The following is a 24,738-nucleotide window of genomic DNA, read 5'->3' on the forward strand; positions in this document are numbered from 1 at the left end:
TCCTGAGGAACATACGAAGAATCCGACCCTTCCTCACCAACTACGCCACCCATCTCTTGGTCCAGGCCCTGGTACTCTCCCGCATAGACTACTGCAACTTCCTCATGGCTGGCATCCCTGCGTCCGCCACCCATCCGCTCCAGCTCATCCAGAACTCCGCTGCTCGTCTGGTGTTCTCTCTGCCTCGCTTCTCCCACGCAACACTCCACTGGCTCCCGATCACCACTCGCATCCAGTTCAAGACTCTTGTACTCGCCTACAGATGCCTTGACCAGACTGCACCCAGCTACCTCCAGACCCTCATCTCTCCCTACACCCCACTCGACCTCTCAGCTCTTCCTGCACTAGAAGACTGGCTCTACCTCCTCTACGCTCCCCTGCCTCCAGAGCCCGCTCCTTCTCCACCCTCGCCCCGCAGTGGTGAAATGACCTTCCTACAGATGTCAGGACTGCCCAGTCCCTGACTTCCTTCTGGCGCCTCCTCAAGAATCACCTCTTCAGACAGCACCTGTAGACCTCATCTTTTCCCTCTGGACACTTATCACTCTTCCTTAAATGTGCTTTACTTGCTCTTATCTGCTCCATATTTTACTGCATTTAATCCTGTACTTTAGAGTACTGTAATCTGTCACAAATGTTATTTAATCTGTAGTATGTATTTAATTATATCCTGATGTAACTATCACTGACACTGTTATCTGATCCAATATTGAATCGTATTTTGTCATACTTGTACTTGCTAGAACCGATTTTATCTTGCTCTTAATTGTATTAATACTTGTACTGTGATTCTTGAAATGTATTTTTGCTTACGACTGTAAGTCGCCGTGGATAAGGGCGTCTGCTAAGAAATAAATAATAATAATAATTGTAGTCACTAAATACTATTAAACATAAACAACTTTTTTTATAGAAACAATGCTTAAGCTGAAGTGGATTTCTGACAAATCTTTAACTGTTAAACAAAAGGAGATGCTGTATATGTAAAACAAAAGGAGATGCAAAAGGAGATGCTAAAACAAAAGGAGATGCTGTAATGTAACGCAAAAGGAGATGCTGTATATGTAAAACAAAAGGAGATGCTGTATATGTAAAACAACATCGTCAAGAGACATTTTCAAAACTAAATCTGCAAAGGTAGAGACTGAATGTAACATTTTTTTAACTAATCGAATAAGCTAATGTTTCACATGAGGGCCGTACTCTGTTCACAATCTCCTGAGCCTGTCTCCTGAACTTGAACCTGTTCTAACAGAGCAGAATGCAGTGGATAAACTGAAAACACTGTTGCATGTGTTTATTATTTACAAATTTAACAGTTCACAATACAGAAATAAACAAAATAAAACCTTTTTGAGTCCTAACTAAACTTAGATTGCTCCAGTCCGATTAAACAAATTCTCTAACTAAAAGGGGAAAGGCTATTCCCATTTATCCCTTAAATAATCCAATAGTTTATTTTAAGTTATGCAATTGTTTTTACCTTTCAGAACCATACGTTCTGCAGACTCCTTTCTCTTCACCCTTTTATTTTTTAAAGGTCACTCAATCACTTACAGCTGTACCTAATTACATCAACTGATCTCGTAATTGAGAACCCTTTACCAACATGTCGTCCATACAGATAGACCTTCAGCAAAATGGAGTATACAAGTTATAGAAATGCACGTCAGAGAAATGTAAAGCATAGAAGAAGGTGTAGAAGGTATGCTGCCTTTTAACACATCATTTGTCTTTTCGTTGTCCCAAGGTCAGAATACTGACATTGTCCTTAAAGTTGCTCATCAGTACTGTCTGTTAATAAGGCTGATCCTCCAGAATGAAGCAACAATTATACCTCACATGATGCACCCCCGCACTCCCAAAGCAAATTATTTTGTAACACGCTAAGGAAAAGGATGTGTAAAGCTCATTAACATTAAACAAAAAAAACGACAGGAACACTGCAATAAAGACTGACAAGGTGTTAATGAAGACAGCACAACGGCACACCTGGGGTGTGATGAGGACCAAGACCAGAGGCATTGTGCCTCATTCCCAGGTGTGCAATCATAGCAGCACATAACACTCCTCAGAGGTTCTCACTGCTTATAGAAAACCACCTTGCTAGCTAGAAACAGGTACACAGTGACAGGCAACAATGTCTGGGGCCTATATGTTTTTAAACTGTAAAACTAAAACGGTGTTTCTACTATTTTTAGAGCACACAGTTATCGAATGCTGCCAGCTCTCACTTGCATGGGCTGAGGATGCCACCGGAGGCAGTTTGTGGTGACATGACTTGACAAAGAAGGTGTGTTTGGGGATTTGTTGCCTAGATACCAGCAGGGTCCCACAGAACATACCTGGTCACATCACTCACCTGAACCTTCTCTAATCCCTGACACTTTTTCAATGTTTACAGTTCAGAGAGTTAAAAGACCTTTTAAATCTCTGAGCACATGGAAACTGAATCTCGGATCAAGATAGCTAGAGATCAAAGTTTTTTTTTTTTTTCTTCTGTTCCTCAATCTTTTGTTTCATAAACTTGATCTAAAGTCTTTACAAATGCAGAGCCCCTTATCCTCACCTCTATCACAGTGTGTGGAATGTCCTCATCATCCCTGTCCAGAAATGTATATTTGACAATAAAAGAAGCTCTGCAGCTTGCTGTTAATAGTATTGCATCTCCTTAACTAAACAGGTGAATTGAAAGAATTCAGTAGGGAAATGTCAGTAGTAAATTGTTTGTTACCTAGTATTATTTGGCATTTGCAGACCCATTTTTTAGGTTTAAACGTTTCATTTTGTTAACTAAAGGTAATTTTACAGTGTTGAATGTAGGATAAATAGTTTTGCTAGCACATTTTATACCCTGTTTTCAAACAAATGCAAAGGTGCAGACCCATTTTCAGAGATGAATAAAATAATGTCATCTTTTTGTGTGTATCAGTTTCATTCACATTGCCACTCATTTGAGCTTAATTAATGATATGTAATTCATTTTGGAGTCAAGAAATCTTGATAATGATATCAATAGGATTCAATATCTGCTCTTTTTTTATTCACAAAGTAGTCTGAAACAAATGGACTTATTTAGCCTGAAATTGTAACTTGCCTGTAAACACAATTGCTTTGTAAAACTCACAGCTGTGTATGAGACCACCCCAAAGAGCATCTGACAGGGTAATATTGAGTGTCACAGGAAGTGGGTGTTGCATGCTGTCTGGAGCTGGACATGTAAATAAACAGATGATAACACCAACAATAAACTCCAAATTGTTTTTTTACTGCAGTTAATGACTGATTTGAGAGCAATTGGGGCCCTGGGCTTTACCTTAGGCTATTAACCTTAACCTAACTGGTCTGGAAGTGCAGCATTAAGTACAGTACTGTATTAGCAATATGAGCTCACTCCCTATCAGCGCTAGCACTGGTTGCACTTCAGGGTTTCCTATTGACAAGGTTATCAGTCCAAGGAAGCACTTTATCCCCCAGTTGTAAACATAACCTCCCCAGCTCAAATGGGTGGGATTATTTTTTCATAGTAAGGTTGAGTTATTCAGATTTTTAACAAAGCCTTTGAAGGTATGTCATCCTTTCCTGTGACGAGGTCCCCACGTTTGGTCAACACTTTCCTGTGGCAACACCAATGTCGCAGATATCTTGTATTAATTGGATAGACTGATAATTCACATATATTGTGCAACGCTAATAATAATACGTTAACTACAATGTGTTTTGAATTCAAACATGGTTTTTTGAACTATGGGTAATTGTGGTTCCAACTAGGTCACACTCAACCTCATACAGTGATGCAGGAACCAAATTATTTAAAATTGCACAGGGTTGACCAAATGACCAACACCTCTGAAAACCATTTGTCCTTATAAAAGGTACATTGCCTCATGCTCAAGGATTCATTTAGATCAAAATCATGGAAGGGCATCATCCCCTTGCATCCTTTAGTGTAGGACATCACAATCTATTTTGTGTCTCACTGGTTTTATGATATCTTCTCACATTAAAATGCATTTATTCAAACTGCAACACTTACCCTCAGCTTGGTAGCTTTACGGGGAGAAGTTAATTACCAAATGGTATTCAGATTTGTGGTCAAAGTAAAACATTAAGCTAACGTCTTCACTGTTAGCCATTGCTGAGTAAGAAACAACTGTCCAGTTGTCATGACAACATAATTCGTTACCAATACTGCTTGTGAAACTAAATGACTCAGCAGCAGGATTTTAATTAGACCACTTTCACAGACAACGGTGCCAAATGCCACAATTAACCGGGTGAGTGGTTTGTTAATTCATCATTAATTTCACAGGTAGTCTTTCACTTACCACATCAGTGGGCCTGTAGTATTTGAGATCAACCCTCACATCAAATCACTCCTGTCTCATTGCAATGGCCAACTTCATTCTCGTTTTTACCTTCCCACCTAGAAAGAGAAAAACAGCAAATCAATTTAATGGAATTTAGATTAAAAAAAAATCCAAATTTCAGTTGCCAGGATTATATTTTTTTTTAACTTTTTCAGAATACCATATTTTTATTTATATATATATGTGTGTGCGTGTGTGTGCATACAACAATATTTCACCAATGGGAGGGTTCAATGGATGGAATGTATTCATAATTTTTCCTATTTATCTGCTGAAAGAAAACCCTTCATTATTTCAGTTTTAAATAAGCTGAATTAATATCTTCAATAACATGTTTTTATCCTTTTAACACTATGGGTAAAGCAGAGAGATAATAAAGTCGGGTCTTCTTTTTTTCAATTAAAGATTAGCAACAACACGATTGTTATTTCACACTTTAGCTAGTCATGTACACACAAAGGAAAAGTATTGTGTAGACTTTATCAATTATATAAATACAAATTATAACAGTGAGTGCTCTGAGCTTTTGTGTCAGCACATGGGATTACTATACATATATGCTCAGCCCCTATTTGCCTAAAATCAAGACTCTTAACAAACAGATATAAGGAGCTATGAGTACATCATCCCAGTCGCTATACAACACAACAGCCATTTGACACATCTTAAGGTCTTACAGAAAACAAGGGTGGAATGAAAATACCTTATCCATGTTACACAGGCCTATGCACTGGCATTATCTATATGGTCTTAAAATGTGTGTAATATTCACATATTTAATAGATGTAGTAAAATTATGAGGTAGAAGCCGATGCTGATTTTTAAAACAACATTTTTACACCACTTTCTTTTCCTAACTGTACCAGAAACTAATCTTTGACCATAATTGATATGCCAAGGTAGAGATCAATTAAGTTCACAATCTAAAGAATGCTTACTTACAGTATACACATTCTAGTGACTTTTAAACAACTTACTCAGACAGCTCCTGTGAATAAACAACTGTATTTTCTGGAGAGGTGTTGTGGTGGGAAAGGCTTTTAAAGAAAGAAAGCATTTATAAAATATATAAAAACTAAATACCTAAAACTTAAACATGTGTCTGAATAATTTTGTATTGCTTTACTGTTATGAAACCATATTCTACCTAACATAAGAATACATATAAACAACTCCCTGTGCTGTTAAATATAATTACATCATAATGCGATGTTATGAGAAAGTAAACATGACTGTTATTTAATATGGGGAAAGGAGATGAATCTGTGATCTGAAAAAGCCTTTTGTGCAAAGGGAATCTTTTTGCAAAACCAAGAGTGACGTTAGGGCATTAAGAGCTCATCTGTTTGTATACGTATGTATTAGACATCAAAGGCGCGTTTTATACAGGTTTGGCTTTTGAATTCCAGGTGGATTACCGCACAGAATTTGGTTGAAAAGACAATGAATGCCAGGAGATTCAAACAGGGCACAATGTGAAGAGGAGGAAGAAATACCATGGGATATTAAAAACTGCTTAAAACAGATTTCACTTTAAAAATGAGTTCCTTCAAGTTTATACTGAGAAAATCTAGTAATTGCTATAATTATCCCATCTCTGTCAAACTAAATAGTGTTTTCAAAAATGTCAAATATAAAAAAGATTATTCGGCACTTAAAGTAAAATTTCTTTCTTTATTTTTTTTGTCTCATTTAAATGGAAAGTAAAATTACAATTTTTTAACCAAACCGAAATTGGATTCAAGGTATTATAAAATAATTAAAGCCATCAGTTCATGAGTGAAAGTACATGTCAGCTTGAGTCTTTAAAATCTTTCCATTAAGTGGCTTAAACGGTAGGCTTAATACTGAAGTTTCAGGTGTCAAGGTATCAGACCCCTCGAGCAATAAAAGCAGTAATGGTTTCTTGACAGCTACTCTTATTACAATAAGTCTGTCAAAAACTTCAAGCGCCTTTTCTCTATTAAAAAAAATAGTATTTGATTTTCTCTATAAAAAATTAGTATTTGCATGGATTTGTTTAAAGTATAAAAGACACAACAGTATAAAACATGACTTATTTATGGGCGCCTACTGCCATTAGTAACAATGGTAGTGTAAATAGAATAGTAGTATGTTGGTGATCAGTCTGGATCTAGATGCTCCAGGCACATTCACACTTAACAATCTACCCATAACCTTAAACAATAATAAAAATAAATCATTTGACCCCAAAGTATGTAAAATGGTAAGAGTAAAATCTGTAAACTTATTTACAATGTAAGCTTTCCATAAAGTTTAAATTGATTTTCAGATATTTTGTACAAGAAGCCAGACATGTTTTCCTGAAATCACCGCACCACAATTTTTAGGAATGCAGCAATATACACTTGTCGGCATTTCACAGCCATCTGGTACAAATTTCAAAGCTATTACTCAGCATCACAGGAGTTTGTAAGACCAATATACATCAATGCAATTATGAGACAAATCCCTTTAGAATTGAAAAGGAACATGAGTCAGACAAACGGCAAGCGTCCATTGCAGCATACTTACACAATGTTTTTTCTGACATGCTTGAATGCCTTTTCCACTAACTCTCGGACACTATGGACCTCTCGAGTCGCTATAACAAAGTCTTCCGGCTCATCCTGCTGCAGCATCAGCCACATGGCCTGCAGGGAAACAAAGCACATGATGGGCTGTGAATATTGGCAGTAACCACAGAACATAACCTGTGACCTCTGAGTGCACTCTGGACACTTCCTGTTTCTCTGTACTCAGGGACCAAATGACAATAGATCAGTCAACGTACAGTAGTCAGTGTTATGAATTCAGCTAAGAAAGTGAGCAGACTAGGAGTTGCTGTACTGCAGATTCAAATACACAATTATAGAGAGCTCTTAGTTTAGTTATGTATGCATTAAGCTAATAAATACAAAAGTGCATAGGTTATCTATTTGAAAAGTACACCCCTTTTTCTTTGAAATACTGCACAAAGATTTGTAAAATAAAAAAAAGACCACAAGAAAATGTTCTGCCCATGAATGCTTGTCCAGTTCCTAGTATATGATAGATCCCAAAACGTTGTCAACTCAGATCTTCAGCATCGATAACATGGCTGGGTAGCCCATTCTATACATTCACCACTCTGCTTAAAAAAGGGTCTCCTACCCTTTGTCCTAAGTCTGTCTCTACTTAATTTCCAATTGTGTCATCTCGTCCTGGTCTCTGTGCTTGAAGTATTGGGTAGGGTTAACTTTGCCATCTCCTTTTAAGTTTTAAAAAACTTGTCAAGTCTCCCCTAATCCTTTTTTCATTCTATTCCATATAGATCCAGTTTCCTCAAGTTATCTACATAAATCAATATAAGAAAAAGTATCCCTTGCATTACAGCAAGCAGGTTATATGATATTTTAACAAGTATCTGCATAGTCAAGCTTTCACTCATGAGAATAAAAACACAGTTATTACAGTATTATTTATTTATTTGGCAGATGCCTTTATCCAAGGCAACATAATGATGTTACAGGGCAGTATAGGGCTGCAATGCAAGCTTAATACATACTACAGTATAGTTTACAGTAAGTGCAAATACCTTGCAACAAAAAAAATGTACTACAATGTCGGTAACTTTTCAGGACAACTACAGAAAGCCTACCGGACGTAACTTGATAAAGCAACACTTCATTTCATTACTACCTTAATAAAAAAATGAAATGCTGCGATTACACTTCCCACAGCCACATACTTTGAAAGAAAAATCCTTCAATCTGTCATGTTCCACCAACATGCCTTATTTAACCAGGGTTTGTTGAAATTGCCAGCAAAGACAGTTCACTTGAAAAAATGCAGATTAGCGCTCAAGATAAATCACAAATCTCCCTGCTTCTACCTGCAGCAGAAGGGGTATAAATTCTATATGTAAGCTTTATTCCAGCTCAGGGGAGCAAAACTACATTCTTCTTTTCCTTTGTTTACGTTTTCGATAACATTTTACAAGAAACACCAATAGTGTAGCTAATATTTTCAACATGATTTTTCATTTGTAAATATATATGTTTTAAACCAGTATGGGGCCCTGCTGTTTACAACAGTTTCCAGTACCGGTAATGAACATGTTTCTCTGTACATGCTCCTGTTTTGTACCGTTTGGACTGATGCACTGGATTTACAAATCCTACACTGGAGGATTACAGTCATTCCAGAAATGACCATGATAATGTTATTATTATTGTTATTATTAACTAGAAAAAAGAAGATCCAAATGCTTTTTAAAAAAATTATAGAGCAGCAACTGCTTGACCTACCAGTCAAAAGTGGTATAGGGAGAATTAATTCTGGAGATTTACCGAGGCAAAAGACCTCACGAAAAGCAGAATGATAGTATGTTAGTACCAAAAATAATCCAAGGGTATCAGTTTAGAGTTGCCAAGTACTATCAAATATGGACTACTAGATGTTTGTTACATATATTTTTGGTCTCTGGACAGTTCAGCTAACTAGATCACTTTCGGAAATAGATATCAATTTGTACACAAATAGCTGTCCCATGCTATTGCTATCCTGGCCAGCCAGAGCGGATTAAAATAGGAAGACTAATTTGATAGCCTTGTGTGCTTTGTCCTTAGGATATTGGTAGTATCAAAGAAAGTATTCTACTGAGGATTTTTTCTAAATACCTTCCTTTTTAAATATACATATGAAAACTGCATATGACCCCTGAGTCCATACCATATGGCTGAGATTTTCAAATGCTGTTATGTAATACATTATGTTTTCTTAGTGTATGAAGGTGCCCTGATTGGATAGTAACTGGGCAGATGTATGAAGAATTTTATGTGAATCTAGCCAGGTAGAAAGAAGTAAGTTGTCTGGAAACTGGGTAACGTTTTACAGCACAGCTGCCCAATTTCATTGTCTAAATGAGCCATGTTTCACATTTAAACACATATGTTTTTTTAGCATGTTTAATGTACTTGGCTTCTACCAAACTGCAAAGCCATTTAAAGCCATACATGAGATATTTCATCTCTAAATCAAAAGAGCCGTAATGTGGAGCTCAACGAGTCGGCTGTTGGTCAGCTCTGGTAAACAGCACGACCATTACTGCTTGATATTTACAATGGAATTGTCTTCAAGGCCTTAACGTTAAAAAACAATATCAAAGCCTCCAAGGTCTTTGTGGATTTTCCCCTTCCTCAATATTTTCAATTACTAAAGCATACACAAAAGCTCATATTTGCGAAGTCATACAGTAACAATTTAACTTGAATTATGGCAATAAAATGTAATTTTATATTGTAACATGATTGATCAGAAATTTCATTTGCCAAAGATGCAATTAAAGTGGTTCCTATATAAACCTATTTTGTAATTATTAAGAAAAATCCCACAGAATAGCAATTTCAACAGGTATGTTTTCAATTAGGTCCCTGTGTGAATCAGCACTGTGTGTCGCGGAGGTGCTTTTAACTCCTCTGTAACTGGTCTAGACTAGGATACCACAGTAAGTAAAGGGAGTTATTTACAAGAGCGTGCTTGCAGTCAGAGCCTGTGGAGATATTGGCAGATTGTGTAGAAACTTCCCTGCAGATTTATATCCACTCTGCTAATTAGTTAATAGGCTATTACATGCGAATGAAAGAACTCTGTTCTGTACTGCTTGTTGGTGTGAGGGCCTTTGTTCCTTCACATAATACACTTTATTCAGCAGCCATTTTATATCATTAATAGAACATGCAGCCCAAAAAAAAAAAAAAAAAGAAAAACCCTTTCGAACTGGAAACAGGGAGAGCCTTCTTATAAAAGTAAATCAAAAGGAAAGCAGCAGCAGCTCTAGACAAATATAGCTCTCCAACACAGCGCTGGTTTAATAGTGCTAAAAAAATAAAAAGACCACATAATATAACAAATTGGCATCTTGCAACGTTACATTTTTTTTTTACTGTAACACGCAGTGCTGTTTGCATTAACCTTTTAACACCACATTTAAAGAAAACAACTTTAGCAGGTTCTCAGATGCTAGTGGATACTCTGCAAATCAGATCAATAAAAGCTGTGGGACAGCTCAGTTTCTCACACTTAATACCACCTGAAATTGGTTCAGTTCAGGGCTCTGAGGTTAGCTCATGCAGGGAAATCAAAACATGGGGCAGTCTTCTGCAACGCAAGTGTCTAGCTAATTCTTCAAGACTTAAAGTTTGGGGGTGGGAGTTATTATTCTCACTCTGAAAATTAAGCCACAGCACAAAATTCCCCATGCTCCAATGACCCTCCCCCTAAGTATCTTTTTGAACAGAAGAATCTATAAGGAAAGAAAAGCTGGAACTTCTACATGACCTTGACATTAATGGTGCTCCAGGGATGAGACATGTTGGGTGGGACAACATGAGTAGCTGCCAGATTTTTCCTCCCTAGAGTACTACTTTCCAGCCACAACAGTATGACCACTATATTACGAGGGTGAAGGCGACCCAATGTGACGTCTCTGCCTTCACGTTTGGAAACTTACTTCTCATGGAAACTGCTTACTGCTTAATGGTCATTTAAAAGCAAGTAGTTATGCATCACTGTAATTGCTTTAAATTAAAACAGTCTAGTGTTCTGTTGCAGAAGTGTGGGATGACCCATACATTAAAAATCTGTTACCTGATCGACTCCAGAATTGTTGCTTCTAACATAGGACACGGACAATATATTGACCGAATGGTCCATGTCTCTTAGTCCAGGAAAACAGACCATTTTGTTTAGCTGCAATGATGTCACTCATGTTCCACAACCACATGACAAATGCATTCTATTTATATTTAGGCAATTGTTGGATTAATGATTGACAGGAAAAGTTGGAGCCTAAAGGATTATTATTATTATTATTATCTTAAAAAAAACATTTTAAATTATTTTATTTGTCTTTGGTGCCTTTTTCTGTGCTTGAGCTCATGTTTTGAATCTTTAATCTATACTGGGCATTTCTTGACAAATAATCAACTCGTAGCATGTATCAACAGCATGAGATTACTTGATTTAGTTTCAACATTCTGCCCATCTTATAATAGTAATTATACCCCCAGAAATTTAGGTAAAAATAAAGGTAAAAACAGTTGATCTATGTGTAATCTGATCTGTGAGTAATTTTCAGTATTGACATAAATGGATGTCTTTCATGCCAGCCACAAGTCATCTGATACAACCAATAACAATACTTTTGTGGCTGCTATAGGCTGATCAATGTCAATTCCAGACTCCCAAATTATCAGAAGGAATGCAGCTGCTTCTGAGATTAGCCATTACACAAGGGGTTTGAATACAGCTGGTCTTGCTGTATCGAATGAATCTTCACCACTGATACAGATATTCAAAAATGCCGTCACTTGTACATTTCCCCCACTTTCTTCCTCAAGCTTACCTGTTTTGAATTGGGATTTTATGGGCTGGTCGAGGTGTGCAAGTGTAAAGTTCCACTCCTGTAGATAACTATCGGGAAAGAAATTGAGTATTGCAGGTGAAAAAGAAGACTCTTGATACGACTGCAACGTAACCTACAGCACTGCACATTCAGGTAAAGGCTTTGGGAGATGAATGGGCACTGGCACCTGGGGAATCTTCCATCATTTTGTTGACTTCCATGCCCAGGCATGTCAAAGCTGTTATAGCTGCAGGTAGCCCCACTTTCTACTATTACTGTACTCTAGATATATAGACTGATTGACATACAGCAGATGGAGAGATATTAGATTTGTATGCATCTATTTCTGCTTTCAAGGCTGCAAAGAAATAATAATTTCTACTATGGCATTTTGACTAATTACACCTTACATCTTTAATGGCAGCTGCTTACAAGTTCAGAATCAGAAATCCCATGTTTGTGTATATGAATGATTATGTTTGTCTAAAAAAATATATCCCCATAATGAACAAAAATATTCCAGCTACACAGATATTAAAATGTATTTTAAAGGCTTAAACTGTCAAACAAGTTCATTTTTTAAAAGTTAGTTCACAGTGTGCCCTTTGGGCTCACAACAAAACTGCAAGGCTATCAGGGCACGCAAAACATCATTCATATTGTTATAGCCACAGGCTACCAGACTGCTTGAAATGTTAAGCCTGCAGAGCAGAGCGATTCCAGAACATGACTCAATCCATGCACGTTTAACCTGTTTAAAAACTACACAATCTGTGTGTTAAAGCAATTGTAGCTAAGAAAATAATTCCAAAATACATTGTATCCATTTTTCACTTCCATTAGCTACATTGGTCTCAAATGTGTAGTTTTTAAAAGCAGCAAAAGTTATAGCAAACATGTATTTTAATTTTAAAACATTGCATTTGGTTTGCTTTACTTCCTTGGTCATTTCACCCCAGCAGTAGTGTATTCTGGGTCAAAGCATGTTACTGGCTGAAAGCATGTCAATAACTAAGGGAAGCAGCTGCTTGGTAATGACACAAAAGAAGCCAGTGAAGTGGTCAAATGACCCAGGAACTGCAAGACACTCTACATGCAGTTCATTTAACCAAGTGTAGCACCAGACATAATGTTTTAAAATTAAACTACATGTTTGCTATAACATGTATTTCTTTCAAAACTGCACCTTTCTGCCTTATTTAATGAATGAATGTGCACTGTGGAGATTTGTTAGCTACAGCCACTTTAATAAAGTGGTTTTGAAAACAGTGGTAGATTATTTACCAGATTTCCTTCCAAGCTGTGTTAATAGTTCACTTAGAGTAATGCCTGTCTTCAGTATTCACTTGTTTATTTATTTTAAAATTCTTGCTTTTCTGTAGTCTGTTTAATGATGTAGTTTCATTACAAAAAAATACTTTACATTTGTTCAAAAATATAATTCAATGCACTGGTGCCAAACTAATCTGACCGGGGTCTTTCTGTTGTTGAGCCAAAGTACAGGCTGTCTGGTTAAGGGAAAGCGTAACCCTTTCCTGCCTAAAAAGAATGACTATATTCAGGCATGAATATTACCACTTTGTGTTTTAGTGCTTGTAGTTTGGCAATGATAAATCAGAAATGAAAACCCAATATATACACAGAAAGGCCTTAAAGAGTAAGTAGTGGGGTTCCGAAAATATATATAGTGTTATACGTCCCCACATGTTGCTATAACTGTTTAAATAACGTAACTGTAATTTTTCTTTTCATTGTTAACAGTCTGTTTCAAAGCAAGTCTGTTTCAAAGCTTTTTTCAAAATGGCCACTCACTCTTAACAATGAAAAGAAAAATGACAGGTTATTATAATTATTCTGTACATTATTTAAAGTGTATAATGCTACATTTTTTGAGAACCCTGCTACTTACTCTTTAAGTAGCTGTTTCCATTGATATAATGTCTTTTGTTGTGGAATGTATTCCATTTTTTTTATATAAGCCACGCCCCAAAAAAACATAGAAAAATGTGTAATGATAAATAATATTTTAAAAACTGCCAATTTCTACATAATATATTAATATATAATATATATTATGACACTACAGTTGCAAAATTTTATGAGGATTTCAAATATCTTCTACAGTTGAGGAGCTACAAGATTTTGTCCAAGCCATGGTCTGTATGACAGAATGCCCAAAAACGGCCCTATTTTTAGCACTGTCAGCTATTTTATGGAAGTAGCACAGACTAAGCAAAATATCAAAGTAAACAAAACCATAACCAGCTATGAGGCACCAGAGGCACAGGCCTTGGTTAAAATCATACTAATAATGGTTTATTTAGGCTCTCTTACACATTGCATTGGAAAAACTGATGTTTTCAACGAGTCTGTGGAAGGCTGGTCGACATACTGTACATTGAACGTTTAGAGCAATATTTTGTGGCCAACGATATACCTGATAATAAACAATCAGTCAATCTTTATTTTATATAGCACCTTTCATTGTGGACCACCATCACAAAGCGCTTTACAAGATAGTAAGGAACAATGCATAATACATTAAATACAGTGAGATACAGGGCACAGTAAAAAAACTATGCAAATTCATTAAATACATGCATAATACATTAAATAAAAGGCTAGGATGTGAATTCTAAACATTGTGGATGCGTGTGTCAAACCTGAAATAGCAATTTAGAGAACAGCTAATAACAGATATCAGGCTTAAAGAACATTGAAAGCAAGAGAGAACAAGTGGGTCTTGAGAGTTGATTTGAAGCTAGCGACTGTGGGAGCTGCACACACTGAAGGTGGGAGAGTTCCAGAGAGTCAGGGCCTTGAAGCTAAAAGAGCGCTCTCCGAGCGTGGTGCACTTTTGCTTGGGTATAAACTGCAGGCCTGAGTCAGAAGACCTCAGCTTATGTGCAGGGACATAGCGGGTCAGCAGGTTGGAGAGATACTCTGGACTTGTATGATGAAGGGCCTTGTAGGCAAGCAGGAGAATTTTGAAAATAATCCTGAACTTCACAGGTAGCCAGTGCAGCTGGGCAAGACAGGGAGTAATGTTATCATGTTTTTTACTTGTGCTAAGGATTCTAGCAGTAACATTTTGAACCAGTGCAATCGGTTTATGGCGCATAACGAAAGACCACCATAGAGAGAGTTGCAGTAGTCGACTCGAGAGGAGATGAATGCATGACAGAGTATCTCTGCATCCGGGAGGGAAAGACAGGGATGGACCTTTGAGATGTTTCGGAGGTGGTAGAAGGAGGATTTGACTACGTCAGTGCGTATGTGGCTGAAATAAGGAAGTTATCTGAACACTGTGATTTCAGTGGAAACTTAAATAATGCACTGCATGACAGGTTTGTGTGTGGACTGACATGAGCACATACAGAAACGTTTACTTTCAGAGGTGGATCTCACTTTCACATAGGCAGTGGAAATAGCAGTAGCAATGGAGACTGCAGCGAGAGATGCTTTAGAATTACAAAGTAAACACAAGGCCGAATCCAATTTGCACAAACTGACACGCAACCACGCAAGACTCCCCCACGTGGCTGAAAAGTGCTATATATGTGACAGACAAGGACACAAACCAGATGAGTGCCGTTTTAAGGATGCAATGTGCCACGATCGTAAAAACAGTGGACACATCCAGAAAGCTTGTCGTGTTAAAGAAATAAAAGAAAATGGCATAGAAATCAAGAAAAAAGAAGGAAAGATGTGCACAAAGTTGAAGAAAGCAGTGATAGCGATTCAGACAGTAATTTAATTGCTACAATAGAAATAAATAATGTAAGTCCAGATTTGGAGTAAGTTGGGTAACTCCCACAGTAGAAGGTTCACCTTTAAAAATGGAGCTTGACACAGGATCAGCTGTCTTTGTGATTTCATTGACTAATTATGAGAAACTGTTAAAAAATATAAACCTGGAAAGCACAAGTATTCTGCTGAAAACCTATTCAGGTGAGAAAACTACAACAGAAGGTGTGCTGCAGTTAAAGTTGAATACCATGGACAAGTTCACAGACTGAAACTGTGTGTAGTGCAGAGAGATGGTCCAACATTGTTTGGTAGAGACTGGTTACATGAAATTATGCTAAAGTGGCATGATCTCAAGTCCATGCAATGCCAATGGACACAAACAAAAACCTACACCAGTTGTTGAAACAAAATGAAACTGTTTTTCAAGAAGACATAGGCACAGTAAAAAACTTCAAAGCAAAGCTTGTGCTTATAAATGCTACACCCAAATTCCTGAAAGCAAGAAAAGCCCTATTCTCTCAGACCCCAAGCAGAAGCAGAATTAGACAGACTGTTAGACAGGAATCCTGTCTGCAATAGACAGGAGTGAGTGGGCCACACCGATTGTGCCGGTTTTCAAAAAGAATGGTTCAGTAAGAATCTGTGGGGATTCTAAAGTGACAGTAAACGCAGTACTCCAGGTAGACCAGTATCCATTGCCAAGATTGGATGACATTTTTGTTGCTCTATCAGACGGACAGTGATTTAGTAAAGTAGACCTGGGACATGCATACTTACAGCTAGAAGTGGAAGAAGACTCAAAACAATATCTAGCTATCAACACACACAAAGGACTGTACCATTACAACTGCTTTGTGTTTGGAATTGTGTCAGCACATGCTATCTGGCAACGAACAATTGACCAGATATTACAAGGCATTCCAGGAACTCAGTGCATACTGGATGACATGATAATCACCGGTAAGACTGAGCAAGAGCATCTGCAAAATTTAGAACTTGGATTAGTGGATTAATACATTATTATCACTGGTTTATCACTGGTTCATTGGATTAATAAATTATTATCACCGGTTCCTTCGAAACTTATCTTCAGTACTGCATCCACTTAACCAGCTACTCGAGAAAAACAGAGAGTGGAAGTGGACAGACCGTTGTGATGCTGCTTTCCGCAAAGCCAAATAACTGATTACTTCAGAACAAGTACTGACTCATTTTGATCCTCAGTTACCAGTGAAACTGGCATGTGATGCGTCACCTTATGGACTGGGTGCGGTTCTTTCACACACCATGGGAGATGGTACCGAGAGATCAGTGGCTTTTCTTTCACGATCCTTAAATTCAGAAGTATGTAACTATTCTCAAGTAGATAAGGAAATGCTTGCCCTTGTGTGGGGTGTGAAGAAATTCCACATCTATCTATATGGTCATCGATTCACATTAGTGACAGATCATCAGCCGCTTCTGTCAATCTTCCATCCACACAAAGGAATTCCAGCCATGACCGCAGCATGACTGCAGCGCTATGCTCTTCTTCTGGCAGGGCATGAGTACAACATTCAATACAAGAAGACAGACCTCCACTGCAACGCAGATGGACTGTCCAGACTTCCTTGAGAAGGGGTGAGTGAAAACACCATTGACCCTGTTTATGTATTTCACACCTTTCAGATGTGACTAGTTTTGTGCAGACACTCAAACAGCATCTACATGCAACGAAGGGGGAAAACAGGACGTTGCAAAAGAAAATTGCAAATATCTTATTAACATACAGGAATACCCCATACGCCACCACAAACGACACACCAGCTATGCTGATGTTGTTAACAAACAGCTGCAACAAACATTTGCACGTCCCATGAAGCAAAGCCGTCAGTTAAATGTTGGACAACCAGTTGCTGTAGTTGTTACTTGTTGATAATTTTCAAAATATTAAGAATAAATAATAGTATTCTCTAAAAAGGGAAAATACTTTTAAGTTCAGAAGCCAACTTTAATCTACAAGGGAGGAAATGTAGTGTATTCCCATAATACAATGAAAGTTACCAGGGTTAGCTAATGACGTCACATCTGTTCTGTGTTAACGTTCTGAACTATGCAGCTCAATACATTGAATGGCAGCATCTTGCAAACAACCTTGTGTGTGTGCGTGTTTTATTAAAATAAAAAAGAGCACAAAAGACACAACATGTTCAAATGGCTTTGAAACGACCAAGGCTTATAAGCAACTTTTTAACAAGGTGAGGCAAAGTAATAATGTTGATTAGAAAGAAGTACATATCAGCTTAATAATAGGGTGGGCAAACCAGGGGTCTGAGAGTTAGTAAAAAAACTGGTAACAAATATACATTTAAGTATAGTATTGCAATTGAAGAAGACATACCACGTGGAATTTATTTTTCTTTTTGCTTGTAGTTTATTCTATGTTTAACAATTCTATACAATAGTTTAGAGGACCCAGGTTGTGAATATTATGAGGTTATTTTAGGTAGGGGTTTGGGGGCTTGCCCCCGATAGACTAACTTATAAGCCTTATACATATACATCCTGAGACCCAAACATTGGGCTCCGTGAATAGGCCAAGGTAATACACAGTTGAAATCGGGTATATAAACGGTTGTTTCGTGTTTTAAGTCAAGCAGTCTGCACAGCTCGACATACTGTATGTTTAAATTGTCTATTTACTTATGTCGAGTCTCTGTACAGCCCCCACTTCTCTCCTTTCGTGAGTGGCAGGTAGATAGACAGCTGCTTTGATTGATTGGTATTTAAATGATATCTAGAGTTTCTGGTTTTTGGGTTGTATTTTTGACGAATGTACCTACCTTTAAAGATTTTTGCAGACTATTTTTATTTAAAAATGAAACAAGACGATTAACTAAGGCTTCTTTCTACTCCAGTTAATAAAATGCAGAATGAAGGTGGCAGAATAAAATGAATTGCTCTTCTAGTGCAAACACATAATTAATCATCGCAATTATTATTAGTGTTCGTTTTATGAAACAGACGGTTTAGTGTTGTAGCTACAACCAACATGCAGTCAGGTTAAAGCGATCATCACTGTGGTCTTAGGAATGTATACGTAGAAAAATATTTGCGCTTGCTTTGTTGTTATAATTTTTCCATGATTAAATTAATAAACTGTGATGGTTTAATTACAACATTAAAGGTAGGTAGACTGCCTGCAGCTCCAAAATATTGATGTGGAGACCCTGCCAACGGGGGTTCTACACTGTCGTGGTTCAACGCGGGCTGAAAAACCCTGCTGTTGAACGAGGCTTGCAAAGGGCGCATGCGCAGGAGATCCAAAGGTAGGGTCTGAGAAGCTGGTGCCATCAAGCCCAGAACCTTCTGGAATGTCACTACGTGAGTGCTCTGTTGTGCTGAAAGAGCTCTAAACCGCCAGCTAAACTCTGCCCTCTGCCATCCGACAGACTTGACAGCATGGACAGCACGGACCTGGAGGTGACAAGTTCTGTGTGAGCATCTTCCTTAGCTGGAGACTGGGCACAAATGAGCCAATCTTCCAAATAATTGACTTGCATGTGTCACAGGGATAAAACCCAGGCATTATGCAAGAAGCAAGAAATGCAGTGTACAGTATACCGATGTACAGGTGCTGCCTCAATCTGCTTATAGATGGCAACCAGGTCAGTACGGCGTCGGTTCTGTTCCGGTTCGGTGACTTTAGCACTGAGTCTGTTCGGTACCGGTGATTTTAGCACTGTGTCGGTATGGTACTGTACCGGGTCAGAACCGGGACGGTTCAGTGACTTTAGCATGACTCTTGTAGGACAAGGCATTATGCACATAGCAAGCAAATTACAGTAAAAATGTACAGTAGCTGCCCCAACTGCTAAAAGACAGCAATGGAGCTATTCAAGACCCAACAAGACCTACTTGGTACCAGACTGGGGATGCAAACACTGGTCATTAGCGAGTTAGAACCGGGACGGTACGGTCAGGATAGTACGGTAGGTTCAGCGCCTGTAGCACCGGGTCAGTACGGTACAGTACGGGGCTGGAACCAGGACAGTATGGGTCGTTTTGGAACCGCTTCTGTTCTTGTAGCACCGGGTCGGTACAGTACCGGAGCAGGTCGATGACCTTGGTACCGGTAAGGTACGGGTCTATCAGTCCGCAGTTACCGTGTGTAGCACGGTACAGGGATGCCCACCTGTGCACACTACTGGCAAAGCCACTCAGACAGTACTCACACAAGACTGAGGGAAGCCTGCTTGTTAGAATGAAGTAACAGATTTTTGGAACCGGGATGGTACCAGGTCGGTTAGGTACTGGTTCGGGGACTAGCACTGGGTCGGTGCGGTACATTACTGGTTCGGTTTATTCTGCACTGTACCGGTATGGTAATCTCGGTCCCGGTTCGGTATGGACGGTCCGGGTTGGGAACGGAGTGGGTCGGTGACCACGGTACTGGTATGGGTCCACTCGGTAACCGTGGGTAGCAATGTACAGGGATGCCCACCTGTGCAAGCTACTGGCAGTACCCACACAAGACTGAGGGAAGCTTGCTTGTTAGTAAACTAACAGCCCTCGTAATGGTGATGCGAAAGCTGTCAACAAAACGGCATCAAGATGCTGTGGGAGGGATTCCCGAAGCAGCCTCTTGATCCTGCGCAGCGCTGCAGTATGCAATGCAGACAAACCTGTGCATTGGCTCTGTGAAAACAGACAAATATAATGAGAAAAGAAAAATATTTCTCTCATACAATAATACAGTAATACAATTGCTTGAATTATACAAACCGTCTTTAATATTGGCCGAAGCCAAAATGAGATTAAAATAACTCCAGCGGGAGCTATTGCAGCCTGGGGGGAGAGCACCAAGTCAGACGTCCGTTGCCTCATCCACGGCCGGTGTAATTAGTAAAACTAATACAGCGATTATTTGCAATATCACATAAACATTTAGAACAGAAAAAGTACCAAGTACCTATCTGAAGTAGTACTCTCCTGTCAGGTCAGTTCTTGAAAGGAAAAATGACGCTGAGCTCTGTGCGTGTGCAGTCCTTTATACCCTAAGGGGCGGGCATGACTGTGTCAGAGACTTGGCTGAGCAGCTTTTCTATATTTATTCAGGTTTTGGATCTTTAAGAGGTAAATACCCATTCGGTAATGGTTACATTTTGTACTTGAAAGGGAAACCCTCATGATTCTGAAATGCTTTAATGATTAGAAAGGGGATCAGACTGATCTTCTAAATTCCATCTAAGCCCCCCAAATGACATCAGTTCCATGTTCCTCAACAGGAATGGACGGGATCCTTCCCTTCTCTGTGCATCAAGACTCAGAGGCTGAATCTGCAAGGTGTGGGGTAAAGCCGTGTACTCCTTCCCAGAGCTTGGCTGAGCAACACACTGTTCCTTTTACAGCAGTCCCAAGCCAGGCCTCCCAGGCCCTTGACCTACCAATTCCTAGGCATTTCCTCTCTCCTCTCTCTCTTACTCACTCACTCGCTTGAGCTCACAGTATCCTAGGGCTGCAGGCTGGGAAAAAAGGCAGGTTGGGGGCAAGACTCCAGGTCTACTTATCTTTGTTGAATGGTTTACTGGTTTTAACAGAGAGGGAAATATTTGTTTAAATTTCCACAGAGTATAATTAATGGTTATTGACTAGTAAATGAAGAACAGGTGACACCTCAAATTAGAAGATAAATGATCTTCTGTTGTTGCGTGATAATGGCTTAGTAATTGCTACAGTCTTGTTGCCATCCCATCGTAATGCTAGATCATGTCCACAGTACAAAGGCCCCTGTGTGAGAGGCATTGAGCCGTTCACCTACTTACCCAGCTGCACAGTTGATTTGGTCCATTTATTCTCTGATGGACCGCCCAACTGAGGCAAAAGTTCACCCCCTCTCACCTTCCTGTTCACATGCGGAGCCACGTGACCCCTGCAGGCAACTGTCTGTGGTAAAACTAGTACTGATTAACATTTTAATTTAGAAACTCTGGGCTCCCTATCTATTTTAATATAAATGCTACTGTATCAGTATCCTCACAATGATATGTACGGTTTTCGTTTACATAGCCATCTTGGGTTACCACATTATCTTAAACTTAAAAAAATATCTCAAAATACATAAAATGTCAGACCTTACTTGTTTAAGGGATATTAATTCCTTTATACTCCTTGGTCATGGAAACATTCTGCCATCCCGGCTTATTCAAGGGCATACAGTATGAATTGGACTGAACAAGAGCTTGCTTATTTCCGAGCAAGGCCACTTTAGACCCAACACATATGTTGATGTAAAAGTTTAATTCAATGCAATTAATTTACAATATTCATTAGATATTAGTGGTTTAAACAAATGGATTAAACAGAAACAAAATTAATCTTAACAATACCTGTAATAAGAACAACAACAATGTCAAAAGTCTTCAACAAACTGATTCCTAGAGTTTTCAGGCTTCTACAAAAAATGAATAGACAAGACAGCTTGGCTTCAGGTAAAAAAAAAAAAAAAAAAAAAAACAACACCTCAAAACAGACATGAGAATGTTATCTATGTGTCTTGAAAAATCAAATCTTTTAATTAAATGCTCAGGGCTAGAAATGTCATAATGACTTCACTGAATGTAATCGTGCCGACTAAGGGAAGTGAATACTTGCATTGCGAGTGACTGCAGAGACCTTGGCAATTGTTCTGTTAAAGGAATTTTTGTAAATTTTCCTTGACTGTTAATATTATATATGTTTTAATGCTGTAGACATCAGTAATATCTTAGAGTAAACACATAATCGAGCTTTGATTACGGACAAAAAGAGATTGTATTATTAGGATAATCAGGCCTTCCTCTTTTTTGTTTTCAATCATGCCAGCATTGATTTTTAATGAAGAAACCCTGCAGAACAAGCTTTAGTATGAATGATGGAGTACACCCCCTGTGTATTAGCTTCTTCAGCAGTAATGGCTAATACAGCAATGCTAAGTGTGGAACGATTACTGTTCTGAATCTGAATCCGTACTGCACAAGAGCAGTACAGATTCAGAATCAGTTAAATACCTTCAAGCAATACTAAATTCAAAATTCATTAAACAATCTGATTGAAACACATCCCATGAGATACCCTGCTGGTTTACAATCTTCATGTTTAAAGTGCATTGAGCTAACAAAATAACCCAGTAAATCTGACCTAATATTTATAACCATCATGTGACAAGGATGACAGAGGTTTGAGACTCAGAGACAGTATAAAGATCAAAATAAAGCTTTTTAATAAACAAAAAATAATCAAATAAACAGGCACAGGGGCCAAACAAAAAGATTTCAATCACAAAATAAACACAAAACAAGACTTACAAAATAAAGGTTTCCAGGCTGGGCGATGCCTTCACTGGATGAGAAAATCGCCAACACCGCCAACACCGCCAACACCGCCAACACCGCCAACACCGCCAACACCGCCAACACCGCCAACACCGCCAACACCGCCAACACCGCCAACACCGCCTTGCTTCCTCAGCTCCTTCCTCCTAATGGGAAGCTGAGGCCTCCTTTTATGTCAGGTGGCTGGGTGCTGATTGATTGTTAATTACTCTAATTAACTAATCAACCCCAGCCACCTGAACACAATAAATCCAGGCAGGTAGGGGAATTTAACCCCATAACTGCCAATTTCTAAAGGGCAGAGCTCTGCTCTGCCACACATCACCTTTCCTTTATGAAGCGCACACATTATGTGTATTTGAGTTTTAGATGACCAGAAATGTAGCAATGAATTAACTGCAAGATGTGATTTCTTCAAATAATAGCACCATAATGTACGCATGTTTCATATAGGAAAATGTGGGACGAAATGATGGGAATAAATATTAGTTGCGTTTTACTTTTGTTTACATAATATCATCAGTAGTTCCTTTCACAGTGATAACAGCAAAAACTAGACAACCTCACATACAAACATGCTAATTTATTTATTTAAGATTATTTGATGACCACACTGTATATCTATTATTTCTTAATAAAGACATTAATAAACTTGGATTTTTGCTATAAAACCATACTTGTTGCATCAACAGTGTAGTGGGAAAATACTTTGTGGATCAGACGTGTACAGTTTGTACAAAGAGAGCTTTGTTAAGGGACTGGTAAACAGTTTTAAGCTATTTAAAGTTTTTCATAATTGCCAAACCATTGCAGATACCATCGTTTTTTGGATGAATTTTCTGAACCTACAGGGAAAATAAATAGTTTAGGCCAGAAAATTCCAAAGATGTAACTACTTTAGTGCTGGAGTAACAAGATCTCAGATTTTAAAATGTGTCTTGCAGTATACAGCTAAAAGTTTTGCATCTCCCAGAATTTTAGGATTGAAAAAAACTATATGAACACAATTTTGATCTTTTATTTAATACCATGTAATCAAAGAAACCACAAAATGATATCACAAAGGTCTACCATTATAAGCATCATACAAATGGGAGGGGTCATACGCAAAAAACACTCTATCATATATAGACGTATCCGCTCAACTCAACACCGCACGACCAGCATGACAGTAAACATAGACACAATAAAGCATTTACCTTTGTGTACCGGTAAGTTAGTGATCAGCAGATGTGTCAGCCGCACAAAGAGCACAGCGTGTGGTTTTCACTAACTCTACTGTGCAGAATAAATGATTTTCTTTTTTTTTAATGTGTAAACATCGGGACTTTCTTCCTATGCATCGGGCCGCGGCACATTTGCTAGGAAATCGGGACTGTCCCGACCATGTAGGGACTGTTGTCATGTATGTATTTGTGGTTAAGTTTCTTCACCCTATCCCAATTTAAAAAACAACAACCCTAAACCTAGAACCTTTTTTAAATAAACATAATTGTATGTGTAACAATAAATGTTAATGCTTAAGACATGCAGACAAAACAATGTACTGTATATACTATTTTTTTTTTTTTTTTTTTTTAACTGTCAGTGGTAGGCCTACGTTTTGCCACGTCTAAATTGTAGTAAAGTTACAGCTATACGAATATAAAAATGTAAAAATATGAGTTTGTCATACTAATATTATGGATGCAGCATGTCATTACATTATATTACTGAAACATTTTAATTTTGATTAAAGATTGACAACATTTTGACGTCTAAAATCATTTAATATATAAATAAATATCTGCGGTCACACTTAAACTACATCTGATTGACAATAATGTTATAGAAACATAAAAAGACAGGGGTTTAAAACAATTTGCAATATAAAGAGTCG

The 24,738-nt window shown here is 38.2% G+C and overlaps 1 long non-coding RNA gene across 1 annotated transcript; it reads right to left on the bottom strand.

Annotated features, from left to right (window-relative positions):
* Window positions 1–3,086: 3,086 nt before the first annotated feature.
* Window positions 3,087–22,921, bottom strand: LOC117394517 (uncharacterized). Its single transcript, XR_009319839.1, has 4 exons — window positions 22,833–22,921; window positions 6,906–7,024; window positions 4,329–4,426; window positions 3,087–3,211 (listed from the first exon to the last, which is right to left on the bottom strand). It is a non-coding gene; the product is annotated as an uncharacterized LOC117394517 (long non-coding RNA).
* Window positions 22,922–24,738: the final 1,817 nt, after the last annotated feature.

The sequence above is a fragment of the Acipenser ruthenus genome, chromosome 3 (assembly GCF_902713425.1).
Source record: "Acipenser ruthenus chromosome 3, fAciRut3.2 maternal haplotype, whole genome shotgun sequence".
In the NCBI taxonomy this organism is placed as follows: Eukaryota; Metazoa; Chordata; class Actinopteri; order Acipenseriformes; family Acipenseridae; genus Acipenser; species Acipenser ruthenus.